Source organism: Spermophilus citellus (genome assembly GCF_964194105.1).
Source record: "Spermophilus citellus genome assembly, chromosome: 18".
NCBI classification, from domain to species: Eukaryota; Metazoa; Chordata; class Mammalia; order Rodentia; family Sciuridae; genus Spermophilus; species Spermophilus citellus.
Window position 1 is genome coordinate 4,507,851 of NC_138200.1, and position 14,124 is coordinate 4,521,974.

Consider the following 14,124-nt stretch of genomic DNA (forward strand, 5'->3'; position numbering starts at 1 on the left):
AGCATTGTGGTACAGGCCTGTAATCCCAGCAATCAAGAGGCCAAGGAGGGAGGATTCAAATTCAAAGTCAGCCTCAGTAACTTAGCAAGGCCCTAAGAGACCCTGTCTCAAAATGAAAAATAAAGGGAACTGGAGATGTGGCTCAGTGTTAAAGTGTCCCTGGGTTCAATCCCCAGGGCTAAAAGAAGAAATGCTGTAGGAAGTCCTTTAAATTGAAGCAAAAATGAAGATATAAAACTCCCAGATAAACATAAATTTAAAATATTGACAAAATTCTACAGCACTCTCGGTGTATTAGTCACTTTTATATCTGACTTCTTTTTTTTTTTTTGGTACTGTGGATTAAAATCTGAGGTGCTTTACCACTGAGTTACATCCCTAGCCCTTTTCAGTTTTTATTTTTGAGAGAAGATCTAGCTAAATTGCATAGGCTGGCCTTGAACTTGTGATCCTTCTGCCTCAGCTTCCCGAGTTGCAGGGATTACAGGAGCACACCACTGTACCCACCTATATCTGATAGACTTAATAACAGAAGCATAAAAGATAATTGTAAATCTATTAAGGTATATATAATACAAAAAGAGGCCATTTGTGTCACTACTAACATTAAGTGGGGGAAGAAGGCAGATTAAAGGAGTATATTTCATATATGAGCTCACTTTAACCTGTCATTTGTTTAAAACACGTAGTTATAACTTTAGTACATTTTTTGAATAATGATAACTGCAAAGAAAAATATCTATAGAATATACACAAAGGGAACTGAGAAGGTAATGAAAATTCATCCCTACCAACACTAAACAAGAAAGAAGGCAGTGAGGGCATTTATTAGGGAAAACCAAGCCAGAGACAACCCAGCATAATTCAGGGTGGCCACAGTGAGTACTTCCCAAGAGAAATTCTTTAAATGTAAACAGAGTCAACACTTACGTGTAAAAGATATGCATCAACTGAATGGATAACAGGAAGGAGACAACTGTATGTTCCCTACAAGAGTCACATTAGATCTAAAGAGAGTCAAAGGGTAAAAGTCAAGGCTAGAAATGAGAACTTAAAAAGAGATCAGGAGCAGCTGTACAGTATCAGAAAGTGGACTTTAGGACAGGGCACAAACTATCATAGAGACAGGAGGTCGCTGCATAATGATGAAACAGTCAATTCACTAGGAGACAGAACAAATAGAAATATATATCTAACTAACACTAGAATTCCTAAACACATAAAACAAATCCTGCCAGAAATGAAGGATAGATAAAGAGCAGCACAATTGTAGACTTCAATATCCCACTATTACTCCTAAATAAAACAATATACCAATAAAAACACACCGGACTACCAGGTATGTAGTGCACACCAGTCATCCTGGCTACTCAGAAGCACTTAATTTTAACTGGGAGTCGGGGCTATAACTTGATGGTTGAGTGCTTGCCTAGTATGTGCAAGATCTTGAATCTGATTCCCAGCACACAAATAAAAATTTTGCTTTGTTTTGTTTAAAGGCTGAGGCATGAGGACTACAACTTAGAGGACAGCCTGTGCAGCCCAACAAGACCTTGTCTTAAAAATTTTTTTTTAAAAACAAACAGGGTCTAAGATGCTTAGAGCCTCAATAAGTTGCTGAGGCTGGTCTTGAATTTTCAGTCCTCCCATCTCCACCTCCCAAGTCTCTAGAATTACTGTACTCAGCTCAAAATAAAATTTTTGTGGGTTTTTTCCTTTTCTTTTTTAATGAGGGGGGATACTCTGGATTGTTCCCAGGGATGCTTTAACATTGAACTATATCCCCAGCCCTTTTTGTTTGATTTTTTTATGTTTATTTTGAGACAGAAAAAAAATCACATCAACCTAACATCTCAAAGAAGTAGGAAAAAAAATCTAAACTCAAAATTAGCAGAAGGAAAGAAATAATAAGATTAGAAAATAATAAGATTACTGAATAGAAATAGAAAACTGAAAATTTATGGCAAAATCAACAAAACCAAGAGTTGGCTTTTGGGAAAAATCAACATAATTGGCAAACCCTTAGCTAGATTACTTAAGAAAAAGAAAGCTGAGTATGTTGGTGCATGCCTATAATCCCAGAGAGACTGAGGCAGAAGGATCACAAATTCAAAGACAGCAGCCTCAAATATTTAGTGAGACCTTGTCTCAAAATGAAAAAAGGGGGGGCGGGGGGGTGCTGGGGATGTGGCTCAATGGTTCAGTGCTCCTGGTTTCTATCTACAGTACACCCCCCCAAAAAAAATCAGACAACTAAAATTAGACATGAAAGAAGGAAGATTACAACTGATATCCTAGAAATGAACATAATTGTTCATGACTCTCCTGTAATTATTTTTTGAGACATTATAATACATACATTTACATGCCAGCAATGCCAAAAGATTGGATTACCCAGAAAAAAATGAATACATTCTTATAAACATACAAACTACCAAGACATCATTGTAAAGAAATAAAAATATAACAGGTTGATAACAATAGTAAGAGTGAAGAATAATCAAACCTTCCCAACAAAGAAAAGTTAGGAGCAGATAACTTCACTGGAAAATTCTAACAAATATTTAAAAAGAATTAACAGCAGGCTGAGGTTGTGGCTCAGTGGTGTAAGTGGTGTAAACGTCAGAGAAAGAGACCACCAAGAGACCACTCAGGTAATTGGCAGAAGGGGATTTATTGATTCAGCATGCTGAGGTTCCATGCCCACTCAGGAAAGGAGAGCAGCCCAGAGCCCAGAGCCGGGGTTGAACAATGCTTAAGTACACTTTTTGGGGAGGGCGGGGGCTTTGCATACATCACAGTCTCCTTTAACAAATCACCTTACACCGAGGGAAAATCAAACAATAATTCTTAGACTTGATTAGTACATTCATTGGCAGGAACAGGGCTGGCTGGAGTGATAGGTCTTTCCTAAGGAGGGGGTTACATTTAAACTGATTGGTTCGGACCCTGAATGTCTACGTGACAAGCTGCACAGGGTCTTGAATGCTTACGTGAGGAGTTACACAGGACCCCAGGCCATAAATCACTAAATGGCCAGTAGGGCCTTGTCCTAACTGCCTCAGAAATTTAACCCATGCTTTGCAGTTTATAAACAGGTTTACAATGCCTGGTCCTTTACATGTTAACTCAGGCTTTGCAGCTTAGAAACTTCACCCTTTCAGTGGTAGAGTGCTTGCCTAGCATGCATGAGGCATTGGGTTCTATCCTCAGCACCACATAAAAATGAAATACAGATATTGTGTCTACCTATAACTAAAAAATAAATCTTAAAAAAAGATTAATGGCAATCTTCAAATTCTTCCAAAGATTTGGAGGAGGAAGATTTCCATGCTTAGTTTATTGAGCCAGTATCACTTTGATGCCAAAGCCAGACAAAGAGATCATTAGGAAAAAAAAATTACATACCAATATCCCCAAGGATGTAAAATTCCTCAGTAAAACACTAGCAAAACAAAAATTTATTATTTTTTTAGTTGTAGATGGACATAATACTTTTATTTATTTGTATGTGGTGTGGAGGATCAAGCCCAGTTCCTCACATATGCTAAGCAAGCACTCTGCCACTGAATCACAACTCCAGCCCCATAGCAAACCAAATTTAACAGTACATTAATGAATTATAACAATAAAGTAATGTTTATTGATAGAAGGCAAGAATGGTGTTCAACATAAGAAAATCAATCAATATAATGTAGGACATTCATGTAGTAAGGGGCAAAATCCACATGATCTCAATTGGTGCAGAAAAAGCAATGGAGAAGTCAGCAATATTTCATGGAAAAAAAAATTTGACAAACCAAAAACAGAAGGAAACTACCTCAAAATAGTAAAAGCCATATATGAAAAGCCCACAGCTAAAATTATACTCAATGGTGAAAAACTGAAAATGTTTTCTCTAAGATAAAGATAATGCAAATATAAATAAGGTACTCTGCTAACTAGAGAGTACTAAAAGTCCTAACCAGAGCAATCAGACAGGAAAAAGAAATAGCAGGAAGGGCACAGTGGTGCAACTCAGGAGACGAGGCAGGAGGATGGCAAGTTCCAAGTCAGCCTTAGCAACTTAGAAAGGCCCTAAGCAACTTAGCAAGACCCTGTCTCAAAATAAAAGACAAAAAATAATGAGGATAAGAGTCAGTGATAAATCACCCCTGGGTTCAATCCCTGGTACAAAAATAAATAAATAAATGAATAAACAAGACTGTAAAATGGGGAAAGGACAGTCTTGTGAACTTGTAAATAGTGATGGGAAAACTAGATACCCATATGCTGAAGAATGAAGTTGAAAGGCTTAAATTACACCATGTGTAAAAATTAACTCACAACAAGTTAAAAACCTAAACTTAAGATGTAAAACTGAAAAAAATCATAGAAGAAAGTATAGGAAAAAAGCTTCAAAACATTTTATTTGACACTGATTTTTTTTGAATCTGATACTAATAGCACAGGCAAGAAAAGCAAAAAAAAAAAAAAACAACCCAAATGGTATATCAGAACTTTGAAAGCTCTGTGTATCAAATAACACAGAGTGAAAGGTGGGGAGAGGGGGCATGGGGCTAGGAAAGATGATGGAATGAGATGGATGTCCTTACCCTAGGTATATGTATGATTGCATAAATGGTGTGACTCTACATCATGTGCTGAGAAACTGATGTGACTCTATTTTTGAGAAACCAGCCTCTACCACAGAGCAAAGCCTGACCAAGGAAGGGGGCATGACCCTTGTCCTTGGAAAAACCCACAGAGCACTCCTAGGCACAAAGCCACCCTGCTGAGTTGTTTGTCTGTAAACAGGAGAGATTTGTGGCACCAGGTATCCCTGATTCAGGCAGGCTAGGTGAGGACCCATAGCAACCTCCAATCAGCATGAGTCAGGGAAATACCTGGGATGCCTGATGACCCCCCAGTAGTTTATGGTGGTTGATAACATGTTGGGAAACCATGTCATTTAGCACGAACATCCTTCGTGGCCTAAAATCAGTTCAAAGGAATCCCCCTCTTGTACTAACCAATCACCCCTACCCAACTTGTTCCCGCCATTGAATGTGCTAATCAATGTTAAGAGTTGTTGTTTGACTTTCCTGAGGTGTGAAATGATTTGCTGTGTGATGTTGTGACGCATAGAGTATCCCCCTAAAATCTATAAAATCTCACGAACAAAGGACCGGGACTCACTCCCTGGGACCAATGCTTCGGGAACAGTTGTGAGTCCAGGCTCGAGCTTGCAATAAAGACTCTTGTGTGCTTGCATCGGATTCCGCTCCTGGAGGTCTATTGGGGTCCCATGAATCTGGCATAACAGTACAACCAGAGAAATGGAAAATTGTGCTCCATTTGTGTACATGAATTGAAAAGTATTCTGCTGTCACATATAACTGATTAGAATAAATAAACAGACAAACAAACAAATAAATGCCACAGAGTGAAAAGGCAACCTTCCAGCGAGGGGCTTTCTGCATCTTCTGCTGTGAAACATTAAGATTCTGGGTTCGTACTTCAAAAAACTCTTATTCACTAATGTCTCTTTCTGAACTTTGCATTCCCTTTCCAAATCATTAAAAATTGGACCTAGAAACACACTAAATCCTCATGCATTTATCTTTGAATGGGTCACAGAACTCTACAAAGAGAATTCTCTTAAACAGTCTACATTTCCAGAATTTACCAGGTAGTGGCACATATCAATACAACTACCTTGTGCAGCTACCCCGATTCTGACCTACAGAGAGCTGAGAGTGCATCCAGGTGTGCCCTAATGATCCCTGTGGCCCAACAGCACTGTCCCCAACCCCTGCCTAGGTGTGCCTTTCCAGGATCACACCCCATGGAGCCTCCTCACATGCTCCCTGTCTCTGGGCCACATGAAACATGGAAGGATGGAGTCTATTGGATATGAGAGGGGCTGAGTGAGGCCTGGGAGAGTACACACAAACCAGTCAGGCAGGAGGCTGCAGAGTCAGCAAGCTGAAAGAAAGTAATGTCCGGAGGAGAAGAGACCCAGAACAGTCCACCAGGAGTGTGACTTAGCCTGAGCAAGAGCCATTCCTAATTCCTCTTTCTTCTCTCCTGGACCTCTTCTTCAGCCAACAGTCTTTAGAAGTCAATCTGGAAAGTAGAAAATTAACTGTTTAACCTTACACTCCATCTGGTGCCACAACATAGAGACCTTACCATGCAGAATGATGATCCTCTGCTGTCCACTGTACCAGGAACGATAAAGGGACAAAAACTACCACAAAGAAACCAAGTAAATTTTGTTTTTTGTTTCTGTGCTGAGGATTAAAACCAGAGCCTCAAGCACACTAGGCAAGCACTAAGCACTATACTACTGACCTACATCTCCAGCTCTTTTCTATTTTTTTTTGAGACAAAGTCTCACTAAGTTGCCCAGGCTGGAATTGAATTTGTGATCCTCCTTGTGGGAGGCCAACCTTACATGTGACTGGGTCACACTCCCCAGCTGGGTGCTGAGGCGCTCAATCACAGAAATGTGATTGGTGTCTCATGCATGGGTGTGTCTTGCTATAGCCCCATGGGTGAAGCTATGCTCACCTGTCCCTTTGTAATATAACCCCTTTCCCTGTTTAGAATAGAATCTTCCATGGAAGTGCCTCTATGTGTCACCTTCTCTTACTGTGCCCTTGGGTGTGGCCTACCCAGGTGTCAGTCAACCTGCTGACAGTGGACATCATGAAGATACTCAGCCCCCTGAAACCTGACCCCTTGCCTCATTTGAATAGCTTCCTTCAATAAAAGGGGTTAGCTCATGCTCTTGCTCTCTCTTTCTGTGGACCCTTAAAGTCAGAGGAGCCGTCACAGCGAACCCAAAGAAAAAGGTATTTATGTCTCTTGTGTGGTTATTTCATGTAGCCCAGTTAGCCCAGTTTAACTGGAGTGACCCCTGAGCCTTTTAATTGCAAGAACAGAAACCCGGCACCTCCTGCCTCAGCCTCCTGAGTATCTGGGTTTTTAGGCGTGCTCCATCAAGTCTGACCCAGGTGAGTTTTTTGATACTTTTTACAGAATTCATTATCTTCTAAAGAAACCCATATATACACTGCAGCAGTGGGCATTTGAGCTGAACTGGGCCATCAAGTCCCAAACATGGCTCTACCCAAACTGACATAGAGCACAGTCCTCCTCAGACATCGAAAGATCACAGACCATCCTAGTCCCTCAGAATTGGGAGGACCCAGAGACCATGTGCTCAGTGGTAGATATGGATTAGATTTGCCTGAGGCACAAAGTAGAAGCACTTAGTGCAAAAAGTATGGAGGTGGGAGATCTGCAGAAAATCTCAGATCAGCAAGCTTTCATTTATTCTGCAGTGAAGGCAGGCATGGCAGGGCTCATTTTCTGGGTAGGGAGATGGCCCCTGAGTTACAAAAGCAGAAGGAGACTGAGTTATCTAGTTTACAATGAGGGTGAGTTAGTCATCAGAGACTGCAGACATGCAGTTTGGACAGTCAGGGACCTAGTTGCGCAGGTTAAATTTTTAACTCATGAAGGCAGATGTAAAAAGGTTGAAAAGCTCACAACTCTGTGTTCACTGCTTATTTTCTTCCTCTGGGACCCATTGTTAACCCAGGGCTTCACTATTTGGTTTTGTCCATCCGGGACTCATCTGCAATGGGAAAACGTAAAAGTCCAGGGCCCAGTGTTTCAGCATTCGCCTATTCCCTTCAGGACCAACTGTGGTTGGGAAGGGGTAAATGTTTGCTTTTGTGTGTGTGTAGTTTTTGTTGTTGTTGTTGTTGTAATTGGTTATACGTGACAGCAGAATGCATTTCAATTCGTTGTACACAAATGGAGCACAACTTTTCATTTCTCTGGTTGTACATGATGTAGAGTCACACCATTCATGCAATCTTCCATGTACCTAGGGTAATGATGTCCATCTCATTACACAATCTTTCCTAAAATATTGCTTTTGGTCGAGATGCTGGGGATGAACCCAGGAAGGGATGAAAGTTTGCCTTTTCCCTCGGGACCCGTTTTTTGGGGGAAGGACGTACTGGGAGAGGTTTGATGTTTGGCTAATTTTCCCTTTCTCCTCTTCCATTTCTCCTGGAGAGCTGTCTCTTAGGAATATTATTTTCCATGACCCTTCACAAAGTATTATCAAGAGTCTTTGATAAGAGGTGGTATCGTTTGTATGTGAGGTGTGAGAGAGTACAAGAAGGTTCCAAGGAGAAATGATTGGGCTGTTAGAGTCTTAACACAATCAGTGATTTAATCCCCTGATAGGGGTTAGCTGAGTGGTGACTAAAGAGGTAGGGTGTGGCTGGAGGAGGTGGAAATTGGGACGAAGCTTTGGGTATATACTTGTATCTGGCTAGAGGATTCTTTCTGCTTCCTGATCACCACATAAGATGCTTCCCTCTGCCATACTCTCCCACCACGGTATTCAGCCTCTCCTCGAGCCCTGAGGGATGGAGTCAGCCTTCTATGGACTAGGTCCTCTGAAAGTTTCCCTCCTCTACAATTGTGCTGGTCGGGTCTTTTTATTCACAGCAGCAAAATAGCAGACTAAACCAAGGAGGGGGCAAATGAGATGTATTTACAAAATGCCTCAGCACTCTAATGGGAAGCCATGGTTTGGCACTACTGCTGTGGGGAGGGGGAGAGATGAGGAATACATATAGTCCAGATTGGTGACACATACCTGTAATCCCAGCAACTTGGAGGCTGTGGCAAGAGACCAGTTCAAGTCCAGCCTGGTGACTTAGCAGGTCCCTGTTTCCAAATAGAAGGGGCTGGGGATGTAGCTCAGTGAAAGAACATCCCTGGGTTAAATCTCCAGTACCACAAAAAAGAAAAGAAAGAAAAGAAAGAGAAATGCATACATAGGTTGAATATCCATTTACTGACTTGAGACTAGATTATTTCAGACTTTGAGCTTTATTTTAAATTTGGAATATTTGCATATATATATAATGAAATTATCTTGGGGACAAATGTGTACACTTTAAGGGTTAAACAGTTTGTTTTCTACTTTCCAGATTGACTTCTAAAGAATGTTGATTGAGGAAGCAGTCCTGGAGGGAAGAAAGAGGAGTCAGGCACTGCTCTTTCTCAGGTTAAGTCACACTCCTTTCCTCCTGACATCACTTTCAGCTTGCTGATCTCCTCTCCTCTGACTCTACGATCTCTTGCTGGACTTCCATTCCAATTACCTAATGGAAGTGAATTACAAGACATTCAGTTGGTGTGGAGGACCCACACATCTAGTATCAGAAGTGTTTTATGTTGGCTAAAAATGTAGTAACAGAAAATACCTAACACAGGCAATAGGCCCAAACCACCACCCACCTCCTGGCTCTGCCCCTGTCTTGGAGCCTTGTTTTCACCAGGATCCAGACAATGGATGCTGAAGGAGCAGGAAAACACAGGCAGCACAGGCTGCATGGACCAGAGGTGGGGCAGGGTGTGGCTGGAGTGTGACAGGAGCTGGGGGTCACAGGAGTCTCCATGGAGCAGATAATGTCAGAACAAAGACCTGAGGTGTTTTGGCCACCTGCAGCCCAGGGGCCACAGAGGGCTAGGAGAGGGACAGGATCCAGTGAAGGCCATGAGGCTGGAGCTGTAATGCCAGATTCGTGGGACCCCAATAGACCTCTAGGAGCTGAATCCGATGCAATCACACAAGAGTCTTTATTGCAAGCTTGAGCCTGGACTCACAACCTTTCCCGATGCAGGAGTGAGTCCCGGTCCTTTGTTCAGTAAGTTTTGATAGTGAAAGAATTCCCCACGCAAAGACACTTCGCCGGGAGAATTCCAATTTTATTGCAAAAAGCTGTGTGCTTATATAGAACTAAAGGGGAGATGGTAGGGCTTAGATAAATGGCAGGCCACCCGTTTATTGGCAAGTTCTTCCAGATATCAGCTCCCACGCCCAGGAATTAGTTCTCATTGGGCTAAGGTTCCCTGCCGGCGAGATTTGAAATTGGCGCCGGCGGGAGAATTCACAAGGGCGGGAACTTTTCGCGCCACTGCAGAGAAGAAGAAGGTAGGAAGAAGAAGTCCTTAGGCACCATGTTGGGGTTTTTTCTCTGGGGTACGGCTGCCATTTATACTTTTCCCAACATTCCTCCCTTTTTGTTTTCTTAGGAATTGGGGTGTCGTTAGTCAGATCCAGCTGCTTCCTGCTGTGTGGGGGCGCCGTAGGGCCTAGAAAGGGAAGTGGAGGAATGTTCTGGGGGCAGGTCTGGGGATATCATGGCAGCCAGAAATAAAACCCAGTGGCTATAGACAGCTACTTCCGTAGGGGTGAAGTCTATGAAAGTTCCCTGAAGCCACAAGTCGTCGATGGCATCGAACCAGTCCTGGATGGAGGAGACTGTTGGTATCAGCCACTGGTGCTGTAACAGAGACTCTAGGAAATACTGGAAGTGTTGCCTGGACATGGCATCACCAGCACCTGAGAAGATCAGAGCGAATAAAAACAGAATGAAGATAAAGATTAAAGCAAAGGTCAATTTTTGGCAGAAGTTCCATGTTGGGGGACTGACAGAGAAGAGGCCAAGGGCGATGAGGAGGCTTAAAAGGACATAAAGACTCATGAATCCAGGATGGCAGATTAAGAGGTTCTCCAAGCTCGTTGTCTCCCGCTGTCTGATGTCCGTTGCATTCCATCGTGCCTGGTAGGGAGCCTCAGCACTGAGTGAACTGTTCTCTTGGAGATGTTGGGGGTTCATCGGCCATCAGAGGCTGGTAGTGCCTAAGCAGAAGCTGGTTGAAAGTTTGATTAGAAATTTTCTGCAATTGGGTTTGAAGTAACTTCATTATGCAGGGCAAGAGAGCACAGAAAAGGAGCATCCCAATAAGGGGCCCCAAGATAGGTAGTAAGTACGTGGCAAGAGAGGATTGGAAGAGCCCCGTTATGGGATTAGAGGAGGTGGGTTTGAGCAATTGGGTGGATAATTCCTGCAATTTAACAACATTTTTTTCTATTAGCCCAGACTCATTAACATAGTAGCAACATTCCTCTCTGAGGAACAGGCATGTACCCCCCTTTTTCTGCAGTGAGAAGATCAATCGCTCTTCGGTTCTGTAAAGCCACTTGTGCCAATGAAGTAACCTGCCGCTGCAAGGAGCCCAGAGACTCAGCAGTGGTATCGAGTGCTTCCTGCAGTTTTTGTTGCAGGTCATTGGATGCCCATAGAGCATGACCTATAGCTCCACCAGAGAGTCTGAGACTCGCCACTGAGGTTGTTAAAGTGAGGCCTACCAGAACCGGCAGAAAGACTGCCCTATGGGTGCGGGAAGGTAGGGCCAACTGTCGGAATTCGGTGGGAGTATATAAAGACAGTTGAAGAACTACAGTAACCAAGAAGCAGGTGCCAGAGACATTGATTGTTGAGGTACTTAAAGACCTGTTACACCAGAGGAAATGTCCAGGTTGCATAAACGCAGGGCTCGATGGGGTGCTATAGCTCAAGGAACAAATGGGTAAAGGATTCATTGTTGGCAGGTGGAAACAGATGAAAGGAAATGAAGTATTGGTGGAATAACTTTCCCATAGTGGGATACGTGTCACGTGTAGGGGTTGTCCTTTCTTAGAGAAATTGTAGGTTTTTGCTGAAATATTTCCTGCTGCTAATGGGACCGCTGCTAGAAGTGGACGACTAAGTGAAGCACAGAGAAAGCACTGAGAAGTAGGCACAGAAAGAGGGGTGGAGTTTAATAATCGAAGAGTTTGGTGTAGCAAATTGAGCCATGTGGGAGGGAGGCCTGAGGGGGTTGAAGGCTCTGAATCCTCTTTGGATGGGCTATGGATAAGATCTTGAAGTTTTGATTCTGACTCCTTGATGTGCTCGACTACCTGAATGGTTGCCTTAGGTGGCGTAATCAGGGTGCGGCCAACAGTCATCCACCCTGTGGGTCTGGCTGAGGTTGTCCGAGCATAGACAGCAAACTCAACATAGTCCCAACGTTTGGCCTTGGGGTCAGGTATATCTAAAGTATACCATCCATGGTTATCAGATGAAGAACCTTTATGCCATTTTAGGTAACTAGAAGTCCATCCTACAGGGTAACCAAGTGAGTGGTAAGAATAGCTACCATGTTCATCATGGAACCTGCATGACCAATAGGGGCACCCATTATATATCTCAGGCCACCAATGGCAATAGCCTTTGGTTTGATCAAAAAGGAAGCAAATGAAAGGCCAGTTCCAGCCACCAGGGACGAAGGTCCTGGAAGGTGACAATTTTAGGGAAATAGAGGTGCAGTTGTGGATGAAGCAAGTAGTTGCATCCACTTTGCGGACCTTCAGCATGCCATGTTCTGAGTATCATTGCCGAAGAATGAATCGATACATGGTAGGAGAGGAGGGTAAAGACCGGTCCCAACAGAGCACAGAAAAGAAGCAGAGCACAAAAAACAAGCAGAGAGAGAAGACTGAGGTGTTGTGAAAGCTCATCGTGCCTTCTTTAAGAGGAATTGGGCTGCAGGGAACACCGTGTGAGCTGCAACTTAAAGGGGTGAGATGGGTGTGGAGAGCAGGAGTAAAGGGGAGGTTCAGGAGGTGATTCTTGGAGTTCCTCTGGGGTGGTCCTGTCATCAGCAGGTGGGGCCTCCTGGTGATATGGCTTCAACCTAGAAATGTGAATCCAGGGAGTGAGACGGTTGTCTGGTAAGGAGAGTTTGGCGGCGGTGGGGGTACAGAGAATGACAGGATAGGGGCCTTCCCATTTTGGGGTAAGAGGCCCTTTCTCCTCTGGGGTATTATAATAGACTAGACTTCCAGGTGTTAAGGGAGGAGTGTTTGGAGAGGAGACTGGGTCCGGAAGAAGCCAGTCCTGATATTTCCAGAGTTCCGAGCGGAGATGAAACAAGAGAGGCAAAGACAAATCTCAGGTGAGAGGTCCTTGTGAAACTACCAACCCAGGGGGTATAAGAGGTCTTCCATACATTATCTCAAAGGGAGACAGTAAAGATGGTTTCTTAGGGAGAGCTCTGATTCGAAGCAAAGCCAAGGGAAGGATTTTGACCCAGTCTAAGTTTAATTCCATTGTCAATTTTGTAAGGACTTCCTTTAGAGTCCGATTTACCCTTTCCACTTTCCCTGAAGCCTGGGGGCGATATGGACAGTGGAAATGCCACTTGAAGGAGAGGGCTTGAGAGACCTTTTGTGTGATCTTAGAAATAAACTCAGGACCATTGTCAGATTGTAAGGAAGTGGGCATACCAAACCTAGAGATGATGTCTGTCAGTAAGATTGAAGCTACAGTGGAAGCCTTTTTATTGGAAGTGGGAAATGCCTCAACCCAACCAGAGAAGGTGTCCATAAAGACAAGGAGGTATTTAGTGCGCCGTACTGTGGGCATGTTGGTGAAGTCTACCTGCCAGTCAGCAGCAGGAGTGTGTCCCCGAGCTTGGTGGGAGGGGAAAGGTTTAGGCCTTAAAGGAGTATGAGGGTTGGTCCGCTGACAGATCTGACAATTAGAGGCTATATTCTGTAGCATGGCTTTGTCAGAGGGGGTGAGGGAAAAGAATCTCTGTAAAAAGAGGGTCAAAGACTGAGAGTTGGAATGGAATAGAGTATGAAGGAACTCCAAAAGATCCTTGTTCTTACTGGAAGAAGTAGGGGCTTCAGATGAGCTGTCTAAGGTGGCCATTATATGTCCCCCAGGGGGGCCATAATTGGAAGTGGTAGCAGCCATTCGTGCCGCCTGGTCAGCCCTGGCATTGCCCTCAGTGATAAGAGAGCCGTCCTTCTGATGGGACCTACAATGGACAACCCCCAACTGGGTGGGTAAGTGGGAGGCCTCTATCAGATTGGTTATAAGAGCCGAATTAGTGATCGCATTACCTTTGGTGGTAAGTAGGCCTCGCTCCTTCCATATTGCAGCATGGGATAATAGAATATGGAAGACATATTTTGACTCAGTATAAAGGGTAAGGGATTTGCCTTGAGCTAGAAGGCAGGCACGAGTGGCTGCTATGAGTTCAGCCTGCTGGTTGGTAGTTCCCGAAGGCAGAGCTTTGGCCTCTATAATCTCAGTGGCTGAAGCGTATCCAGAGTAATGAGTGCCGTTCTGTCTAAAGGAACTGCCGTCAGTGAACCAGATAAGGTCAGGCTTGGTGAGTGGTCCCTCAGAAATGGAAGGATGACAG